We start from the raw sequence: 11,344 nt of genomic DNA, 5'->3' as shown, positions 1-11,344 counted from the left end.
AAAATGAAATAAAATAAAAACATTTGACTCATTACACGTGCATAACTACTGCAATGCAATACAACGTGACGTGATTTGCAGTCGCACGCAATGTCAGCATTTTATTTTAAAAATGGATCGGTTTCTTGTGCCAAGTAGCCTAGGCCTGCCCCTGACTAAAGAATTTTCAAATCATCTAGTCGCACATTTATATTAAATTGATTAGTAAAATAAGCTACTTATGGAAGCCCGTTTCTATGGAAGCCTGTTTCCGCCACTGAATAAAAAATAAAACAAGATAATTGCAACTTTTTATCTCACAATTCTGTCTTCGGTCACACTTTATATTAGGTGGCCTTAACTATTATGTACTTACATAAAAAAAATAAGTACAATGTACTTATTGTGTTCATATTGTATTGCAAAACACTTTTGCTGCTATTGAGGGGGATACGGGTAAGGTTAGGGACAGGTTTGGTGGTATGGGTAGTGTGATACAGTGTAATTATGAATGTAATTACAGAAATTAATTACAGATGTAATTACATATAGGTAATTTTAAATATATAAGTACAATGTAAAAACAATGTAATTTAAATGTAAGTACTGTACGTAGTGGTTAAGGCCACCTAATATAAAGTGGGACTCTGATTTCTTTTCTCAAAATTGCGTGATATAAACTCGCAATTCTGCGAGTTTATATCTTGCAATTCTGACTTAACTCGCAATTGAGTGTATTAAAGTCAGAATCGCAAGATATAAACTAGCAATTGCGTGTTTTAAAGTCAGATTTGTGAGATAAAAACTCTCAATTCTGAGAACATATCAGTCTTTTTGGTCACACTTTATATTAGGTGGCCTTAACTACTATGTACTTGCATCAAAAAATAAGTACAATGTACTTATTGTGTTCATACTGTATTGCAAAACACTTTTGCTGCAATTGAGGTGGGATACGGGTGAAGTTAGGGACAGGTTTGGTGGTATGGGTAGGTTTAAGGGTGGGTTAAGGTGTAAGGGATGGGTCGACAGTGTAATTATAAATGTAATTACAGAAATTAATTACAGATGTAACTACATATAAGTATTTTTAAAAATATAAGTACAATGTAAAAACATGTATGTACACAGTAAGTGCATTATAACTAATTATTAATTTAAATGTAAGTACATCGTAGTTAAGGCCACCTAATATAAAGTGGGTCCGTCTTTTTTTTCCCCCTCAAAATTTGACTTTATAACTTACAATTGCGAGTTTATGTCTCACAATTCTGAGAAAAAAAAGTCAGAATTGCGAGATATAAAACTCGCAATAGCAAGAAAAAAAGTCTGAATTACGCGATATAAACTCGTAGCACCACAAGGCACACAAATAGAAATTGATTTATCTTAGCAGTAGCGGCAGTGACAATGAGTGTGTTTTGTAATTAAATAAGCAGAGCAAAGAAAAAAGACGACGTTATTGTGTATATTTTTTGAATCGCAGTGACTTTTATCAAAAAGTTCTCTATTCTCAGATACAAATAATAGCAAACACTCAACCAAAGCCACTAGAAGGCAGGCCCGCAACCATAAGCCCAAAAAGTGTAACGGCTAATGCTAACACTTCCAGTCTGGCAGTACATGGGAAAAGAGACCAGAGGCGTTTTTTTTTATTTTTTATTTTAATGGATGTCAATGGAGGAGAGGCTTCGCTACGCTGAATAAACAGCTTTTTAGAGGAAACATCTTCTCTTTTAATGAATCGACAGCCTATCTGCTAATCTTCAACATGTTTTACAATAAACAATACTTTTGGTTTTAAATATTTTTAGAGTTTACCATGAAAAAAGTACTGTTTTATAAGAGAAGTCACTGAATTTTTGCGATTGGGATTCAGCTTACGAAACTTTTAATAGTAAGTAATACCCACTCATATCCCTATAGTAAGACAATCTCTGACTCAACATCCATTTTCTTTCCCGGGATCCTTTTCCTTGACATCTACACTTGTTTTCAAAGCTGATTTTTTGTGCTCTAGCGCCACCAATCTCGCCTTGTTTGTGCATGTGATCTAAAGCTCAAATCTAATTGGACAGCTCGTTTCATCGCGGAGCGACAGGGAAAAAAATTTACAAACAGGATGAAAAATCGTCGCTTTTTTGTGGTAAGAATGGTTGCGCCCAGTGTGAATAGCCCATTCGTCATTCATCATTTGTCATTCATCAGCTGAGTGATCTTGAAGTTCAGCCAGCTTAATTGGACGATGACCATTTCGACCTTTTCAGAAAATATGGTCAGAATGTGAGGAAAAAGATTTGAGTTGGACTGAATGTATCTAAACCATTATCCTGAAGACAAAAAGACACCTCATATTATCAAGAAAGAAAACAAGTTGTTCTGAGGTTATATAGTCCCCGGAGAGCATTCAGACAGACAAACCACAGTCAGAGCTTGACCATCACACTTGCTTTACTCTCAGACGACCAAAACCAGCCATGAGTCACTACAACTACAACACATTTAATGACTGTCTCTCAAAACAATAGAAACATCAGGCCGTAAGTCTCCAGTGAGCACTTCACCTTGTTTTGCAACAGTTGCTATGAAAACCTTTCACATTTTTCGGTGGAAACTTTTGGAGAGTACCTTTCCTGAATGGTCAACACAAGTGGAAAAGGTTTTGTTGTTCTCCCTTAATATAATTTGGTGGGGCTAGACACTAAGTAAAACACCCAGCTGAAACATTTCCATTATTTTTTTTAGAGACAAGGACCAAATTGCTTGTAGATGTACTGAGAGGAAGGGAGGGAGCATAAGATCCCGCCTGAATGCAGGTGCACATATGAGCTCCATGTTTGAGCGTTTAAAGACCCTCCGAGGAGCAATAGGGAACATTCATAGTTTAATAACCTCCTAACCTCGAACAGAAGAACACTTTGAGGCTTGGACTTCACACGTGACTTTGTGGGTTGGGTTCGTAACACTTTATCTCATTGTGTAAGAAAAATCTCTCAAGTTTCAGCCAGGCTGTTTGGACTAGGGTCAAATTGTCAACAGATGGTTGGATGTCAATTGCTTCATTGCTCCATTTTTTTTTGTGATCAATTTTGTGAGCCTGTGCCTGAGGGTAGAGAGATAGTGAAACTTGCATTAGCAACTAACACTAACAGAACATTCTGTTCAAGTTAAACATAGTTATCAATATCTCATGACCAGAGCTGCAATCCGGATTATGTAATCAGATTCAAAAAAATGGTTACACTTTATTTTAAGGTGTCCTTGATACAGTGTAATTATACATTTAAGTGCTGAGTAATATTAATTAACTTACTTTATGGTTAGGATTACGGTTTGGCTTAGGGTTACTTGCATGTAATTATGCATAACTAATTGTTATTATAATAATAAGTACATGTAATATGTGTAACAAGGACACCTTAAAATAAAGTGTTACCTATAAAATTAAGTACTTGTAATTAGATTAAATTACATTTGAAAATGCTCACAATCAGATTACAGTTACTTTTTTATTGATTAAATGATTTCACATTAATTACACAATAGCAATACATTATTCATAATTTACTGATTCTCCCTAATTCCTCTTTTTCATCTTTTAAATGTTCCTTTCTAAAATAGCCTACTGCTTATATTCAATCACAACGTCTTCCAGTTTCGTGGACATTCAAACAAAGACCAGTTGTTCAATTTTATTTGAATTATTTTACATTTTTATGATTTAATTAATTATTAGCTTTTCATTAAACTCATGAACACCACTTTCGGAAACAGTGACATAATGTAATGTTTAATGCACTGTATGTTTATATCAATATGGTACAAGATTATCCTATTTAAATCAATGTGATAATCGAGATAATCTAGAAAGTAATCAAAAAGTACTCTGATTATATTACATGAAATGTGTAATATAATGGATTATGTCACTAACTAAAATTTTCGACATGTAATTTGGAATCAGTAACAAACTAAACTTTGTAAGTGACCTAATACCCAGCTTTGCTCATACAAATTGGACCACTGTATCATCTGTCTGGTTTGATCAACAGAACTGAGCGATAATCTCTGTAAAACCATCCTATATGGAGGTGAAGTAAAGCACATAAACTTGGAAATTAGCTAAGAAAGGCCAATGCCATATCATCCTCCCTTGACAGTAGGAGTTCCACCATATGCAGCGCTTTTTCCTTGAAGTTTCTCTCAGGCGGGAACGACATACCTACTAGGTGTGTGTTGTAACTACTAGGTGTGTGTTGTATAAGGCCTGACTATAGAAAAGGGAGGACAAGGAATTCCTTCATACACTGTAGTTGTGAACACACCTTGGCAAAAGAGCTTTGTGTGGAAGTGGGTGTGTGATGTTTTACATACGCTTTTATGTGATTTTAAAACTTCAGGAACCAAGACTGAATTTCTTCATGAACGGTCATTTGAATGTCTATATACTAATTTCCATGACAATTATATCTCTAGGCCTGTTTTTTCCCCTAGAAATACATTTTGAATTTAACCCATCTAAGGGGCTGTTCACACAGAATGCATTTTTCCATTTCACTGGACCACTTTTGCATTGGTTTTATATAGACAGATGTTTTTGAATGTTGCACTTGCATCTTTTGCAGCAACTCACAAATGGCACGCCATTCTAAAAACGCAGCGGTCAAAAAAAAAAAAAAAAGTCACACTTTCAAAAATCTTTTGTGTCTTGAGACTTTGCATTTTTTCCCCATTGCACTGCCTGTGTCTCGCAGTTTTCAAAACAAAAATTAGGGATGCGCGATATTGGATTTTTGCCGATATCGATATGCCGATATTTTTCAACTCATTTCGGCTGATAGCCAATGCCGATACCGATATATATATCCTTTTGTGTGGAAAAGCAAATCATTTTTAATTTTGGTTAGTTTTTAACAAAAACGTATTTGTTAGAATTAAATAAACCGTAATTAAGTTATTTCATAATGCATTTATTTATTTGTTTTTCCAGAAAGATTCAGTGGTAACCTTAACATTTTATTTTAAGATTTAACATTTATAGATGGTCTAAAGCAAAAGAGTTGTAAACAATTCTAAAAAAAAAAAAACATTTTAGAGCTCATAATTTGTTTAAAAATATAACATTACACATTAATGAATAAATCAGTATATAATTATTTAATTTACAAGCGTCATTTTTTATTCATGTAAGCTATAGCTTCCGACCTTTAAATCAAAACACACTCATGATTTTATGACATCAATCACTGCTTTATTTAATCAGAAACACAGTCTAAATGTTATTTTTTTATTTTACTTAGTAGGCCAACAGCACCCCATATGAAATGAATGAACAATCCCCCTATATAAAAAAAAATGAACGAATGAACAAACAAATAAATAACATGACTTCACGATCACTCATTGAATGAATCAATTAAATATTGAATACTTCCATTGTTTAAATATTATAATCTTGATTTAAAATTTCGAGCTGTTGGTTCTGATTTGGAGGGAAATTCCAGATTTACGTCATATTCTTGCATGTTTATATCTTGTCTGTAAATGCAGACGGAAATCCAACATCACATGTTTGGGTGCTGAGGAGTGGTTGTAGTGTAGTTGCTACAACAAATAGTGCTGTTCCATAAAATGTTGACTAGTGAGCTAGGCAGAATTTAAGATGAACAGCAATAATACTGACGTCTGGGAATCCGTTTTTAAAATGAAGACACTTAAGAGTGACAATGGATTCCCCCGGAGGTCAGTGAGGGTTGTCACTTATTACTATTTATTCTGTAGTACAGTTTTAATACTCCATGAATCTCCAAAATCTTATTTTTAGTTAATTTTAAATTAAAATTAATTAACTTATTAATTTTTAAATCTTATCAAGCCCTATATATATATATATATATATATATATATATTAAAGTTTTTACTCATAAATGGAACAGAAGTAATGTGGGTTACATATGGCATTCACATTGACCTTAAAGGCTGTTAGAGATTAGAAATACAGACATGGGCAGACTTATTCAACAATGTTCACCACAGGGTGGCAAATGGGCATTTGACATGTTTCAAATAAATGTAAACAACTGGTTATAGTGGAAAGGGTTTTCATTTTGTGGTAAAGCCACATGTACCGTTTCACCACATGTCAACCTCAGACATTTCACACAAATCCTGCACATAAAACCAGGGTACATACTGGTTTAATATTTTCTGAAATACATTTTAGTATTTATTTCTAATTTAGAATTAATTGACTGATGTTATATTTACACAAATTCATGACATATAAATAGACTTTAATTCCTACTAATTTGGGCTATAGCTAATAACCAGCCTCCATGTTTCCAAAACACAGCTACCAGCTTAAAATGGATTTTCCAGGATTTGGATTTTTCCATGGATTTGGCTTACGGCTAACTTCAAAAAAACGACTGGTTTAAATAAGGGCTTTCTGCCACACCGAGACACAAGGAATAAATCAAGCAAGAGTGAAATATGTTAAAATGGACTAAAAGCCCTTCATTCTAGTACTGAACTTGTAGGTACAAAGTGGGATTGTTCCATTCCTGGGTGTTAGCTTACTGGACAGGAAGTGCACGTTAGGGTCACTTGGGAATGATCGGCTACAGGCCTGCCCACATCTGTTAAAGTAAGAAAGACCTTTGAATTTCAGAGGAAACTTAAAAAAAAAAAAAAAATCTATTCACAAAGTGAGCTGTGTGACTGCCTGTCTGATCAAGCCTTTCCAAGAAAAAGGTTATGGCTAATACTGGAGGGGTAATACACAATTAAGTTTAACAGTGGCCTTTCATTCTGAAACGTCACAGAAATAACTGGTTTTAATAGCTGATGTGTGCGGTGAGCTGGTGAAGCTATACACGCTTGCGATTGTGTTCTTTTGCAAATGCATTAATCTGATCTCAACTGTTTATATAATGATACTGATACCCGATAATCAGACAAACATGTTTTATAGCAGTGGTTTTCAAATGGTTTTGCTTAACTCCTGTTTAACCCATAGTTAATGTAATCTGCAATGAATTTTAGATGAATTTGTGCCAAAATACTGTGGTTTTCTGACTTGGGGGTTTAATCATTAACACATCATAATTACTCATGTAAGATATATAATATATATCTAGAAGTCCATAAAGTGTGGTGAGGATATGTATATATATTTCCGTCGTGTTCCACAGACAGACAATTGTGTATTAAGTTGTAATTAATTGAAACTATATTGTAGTTTTTACTAAATTCAATTTATATTGAATACAATTAAATGCAATTTACTGTACATCAGAGTGCTTTTGACCAATTTAAAAAGTACATAAGAACATCATTAAATTAAATTTCGTAATTGCTTATATGTTCTTTGAAATATGTTGAATGAACTGAAATGTATTCATGGTATACTAAAATATAATGTCAGTTTGAAACATGAATGTCATGCATTTAAAGATATTTGTAATGACATGTTTGTCATGACTATGTAGCAATTTGGTACATCTAAAATATATTAACTTGGAATGTAATATCAGATAACACTATAGTTAAAATTATGATCAAATACTTCACATGTGCTTTAGTATGTTAGTCAATACATCAAAATAAGTGTACTTCTTTAAAGCATTTTTATATAAAAAGCATTTATATAAAATTTATAAAAAGTTTAATAAAAAAATTAATTTTTAGTTCGTAGGAAAACTTTTAATTTGACATCATTACTTTTTTATATTATTAATTAGTAAGTTGACTTTTATTTCACTAATATTATATTATCTGCAAGTCCTTTTCTTTAAATCTATACTTTTAAGATTTTGAGTACACAAGTGCGTTCAGAATAATGAAACACTTATTTTTTCACAAGAGATCCCTCTTTAATTTTAAATATTTTGCTACATTAATGCTAGACGTTTTAAATACTGAATATTTATTTGCTCTCCTAAACATACAGTTATATAGTTATTTTTGCCTCACAACCCACCAGTTGATATCATCTTGTTTATCGTATTTGCACATAATTGATGCTGTTTGAACCAGGATGCTAAAGCATGCAATAATGCTAGCAAGACATCTCTAGTTCAACAAACAGACTGACAGTTCCAAAAATGAGCTGGCAAGCTTTGACAGGGCATCATCCTCTCCTGTGTTTCTTTTCTATCCCAAAACAGATGCCAACATTTTGGTTCAGTTGTTTTAACACAGCAAACTACTTTCCCATGGAGCCCCTGTCTGCAGCTGAAGAAAGTTTGGCATGTGTGAAGAGAGTGGGAAGTTAACGGCCCTTACCTCACACAACACTACTTCACAAAATACAGTGGTAGACTATCCATGAAGGATCTGGGCCTCTGACAAAAATGATGTAGCTTCAGAACGATAGGAGTGCCTCAGAAACTTGTACAAACAAGCATCACTGTCCTAAAGTCCTTCCCTTATAAGCAAAGCATCCCTGGACGCCCCATAGGAAATGTTCTTAAAATCAATGTAAAACATTCTGCTAGATGACAACCAACACCAACCAGATAATAATACCAGTTTGTACCAGCAAATATTGGATGCTAAAACCCAAAATCGTCAAGCATTAAAGCCTGTCATACCAGTTCATACTCATAATAACTCACTTAATTTCTAGCGATTATCGCCGATTTGATTGCACAGATACTATTTAAACTAAACTGAGCTAGACAATGACATCTTTGAATTCAATAATGAAATGCCTTTAACTGAAAATTGAGTGTTTAATCTTATCATTATACATTACTGACACTCTATCCTCCAATTTGATACAGTTAAGTGCTTTGACACAATCTGTATTGTTAAAAGAGCGATATAAATAGAGGTGACTTGACTTGACTAATGAAGATTGTATTGTTGTTGTTGTTTTTCTTTGCTTCGGCGTATAAAGAAGTTTGAAATAACTTTGCAGCGGTTTACTGTTGACGAACACCCCAATGCTGCCCTCACTGCTGAAAATGATGTTTAGATGAATATGCAAATATATTCTGCACACTTTACTTTTAATAGTACTACAACTGTTTGTGTGTTTGTTCACTTCTCACTGCTGTGTGCAATTGGATGGGTTAAATGCAGAGCACAAATTCCAAGTATACTTGGCACATCCTTTCCTTTTTAAAACACATGTTCAATACGTGACTGTGGCTTGTTTTTATTAACAAATAACATACCCCCTACACCAAACCCAACCATAAACCTACCTGATAGTGTTAACGAAAGCAAAAGTGTGATATAAAAACACATTTGCTGATGCAACTGTGCTATTTTAACTTCGCTATACATGGGTTTGAGCTGTTTTGTTGAACTGTAGTTTCATACCGGAGCGCTTCACCTCACAAGTGCAACACCGTATAATGTGAGCTAACAAACAAAAATACTGCATTAGAAAATCCATACATATGAAGCTGTATATGTGAGTATCAGTTTTCAGATCTTGCAGCAATTTAAAATTGTTTTGAGATCAAAAAGTAATAATGAGCAAGGAATTGTGTGAAAATTAGGTTAACTAGGTTAAAAATAAGGTTAATAACTGGCCCTGTAAATCATAATTTGTGTGAAAAGGAATAAAAGCTGCCGGAGTTTTACTGCCTCTAGTGTTTATTTAAACTGAAAACAGTGTTTCATACATATAAGTTTGTGTTTTTTTGTTTGTTTTGCAGAAATATAGGTAGAAGCACATATTTCCAATGAACCTGGATAGTGGGTTTTCTGATGTAACTCGCTGCTTAAAGGGATAGTTCACCCAAAAAACTGTCCCGAGCACATCCACAACAGCCGGCGCCTGACGTGTCTTCTTCTTGCATTACAGTAGATTGCTGATTTATAAGTGCATTACCGCCACCTATCTCTCAAATGGACCAGTGACACTCCTAATTAAGATTGTAGATAAAGTGTCAATGGTCCATTTGAGAGATAGGTGGCGGTAATAAGTCTGCGATCCGCCGTAAAGCAAGAAGAAGAAGAAGACGGCTGTACTGTGACGGCTGTTGTGGATGTGCTCAGGACAGTTAGACATGGCGGTGGATCAGAGGTAAAAAAAAAAAACTATATAAATATATAAATACTTTTCAGTTTCTTGCACAGACCTATCGTTTTGTGTCTAAAGACCTCAATGTATCGTCACAAGCCGCAGGGTTTAATTTGGTTTTGTCTAGGTATGTTTTTTTTTTTTTCTCTCTCTCAGAATCAGAATCAGAATGTGCTTTATTGCCAGGTATGTTTACACGTACAAGGAATTTGTTTTGGTGACAGAAGCTTCCACAGTACAACAGAATGACAGTGACAGAACAAAAACACAGATAATAAAAAGAATAATTAAAAAATAGAACAAGTAAATAGGGAATAACAATATACAAATTGACGATTGTATGTACAGGTACAGTATATTACAATAGACAGTTTTGTATGTACAGGTATATTGTGTGCAAATTGAAATGTAGACTAAGTATGTGTGTTAGATAAAGAAGTGTATAAATAGTGTGTGTTCCACAATTATTGTCAAGTGTTCATGAGATGGATTGCCTGAGGTAAGAAACTGTTCCTGTGCCTGGTCGTTCTGGTGCTCAGAGCTCTGTAACGTCGACCGAACGACAACAGTTCAAAGAGGGAGTGTGCTGGATGCAAGGGGTCCGGAGTGAGTTTACGAGCCCTTTTTCTCACTCTGGATAAGTACAGTTTTTGGAGACTGGGGAGGGTTGTACCAATGATTCACTCAGCAGTCCGGACTACCCTCTGTAGTCTTCTGAGGTCAGGTTTGGTAGCTAAGCTGAACCAGACAGTTATTGAAGTGCAGAGGACGGATTCAGTGATGGCAGAGTAGAACTGTTTCAGCAGCTCCTGTGGCAGGTTGAACTTCCTCAACTGGCGAAGGAAGTATAGCCTCTGCTGGGCCTTTTTAACAATGGATTCTATGTGAATGTCCTACTTCAGGCCCTGGGAGATGGCGGTGCCCAGGAACCTGAATGACTCCTGAGAGCTGAATTAGTTTGGGCAGGAGGAGGTTTGGAATGATAGTGTTAAAAGCCTGAAGTCCACAAACAGGATCGTCACATAAGTCCCTGGTCTGTCTAGATGTTGCAGAACATATTGCAGTCCCATGTTGACTGCATCGTCCACAGACCTGTTTGCTTTGTAGGCAAACTGAAGAGGATCCAGCAAGGGTCCAGTAATGTCCTTCAGGTGGGCCAACACCAGTTTTTCAAATGACTTCATGACCACAGACGTTAGAGCTACAGTTCTGTAGTCATTTAGTCCTGTAATTTTGGATTTCTTTGTGATGGGGATGAAATTACATTTTGCTACAATGTAAAGTAGTGAGTGTACAGCTTGTATAACAGTGTAAATTTGCTGTCCC

This window comes from Onychostoma macrolepis, chromosome 10 (genome assembly GCF_012432095.1).
Source record: "Onychostoma macrolepis isolate SWU-2019 chromosome 10, ASM1243209v1, whole genome shotgun sequence".
NCBI lineage: Eukaryota > Metazoa > Chordata > Actinopteri > Cypriniformes > Cyprinidae > Onychostoma > Onychostoma macrolepis.
Note: the sequence above shows the minus strand (reverse complement) of the source record.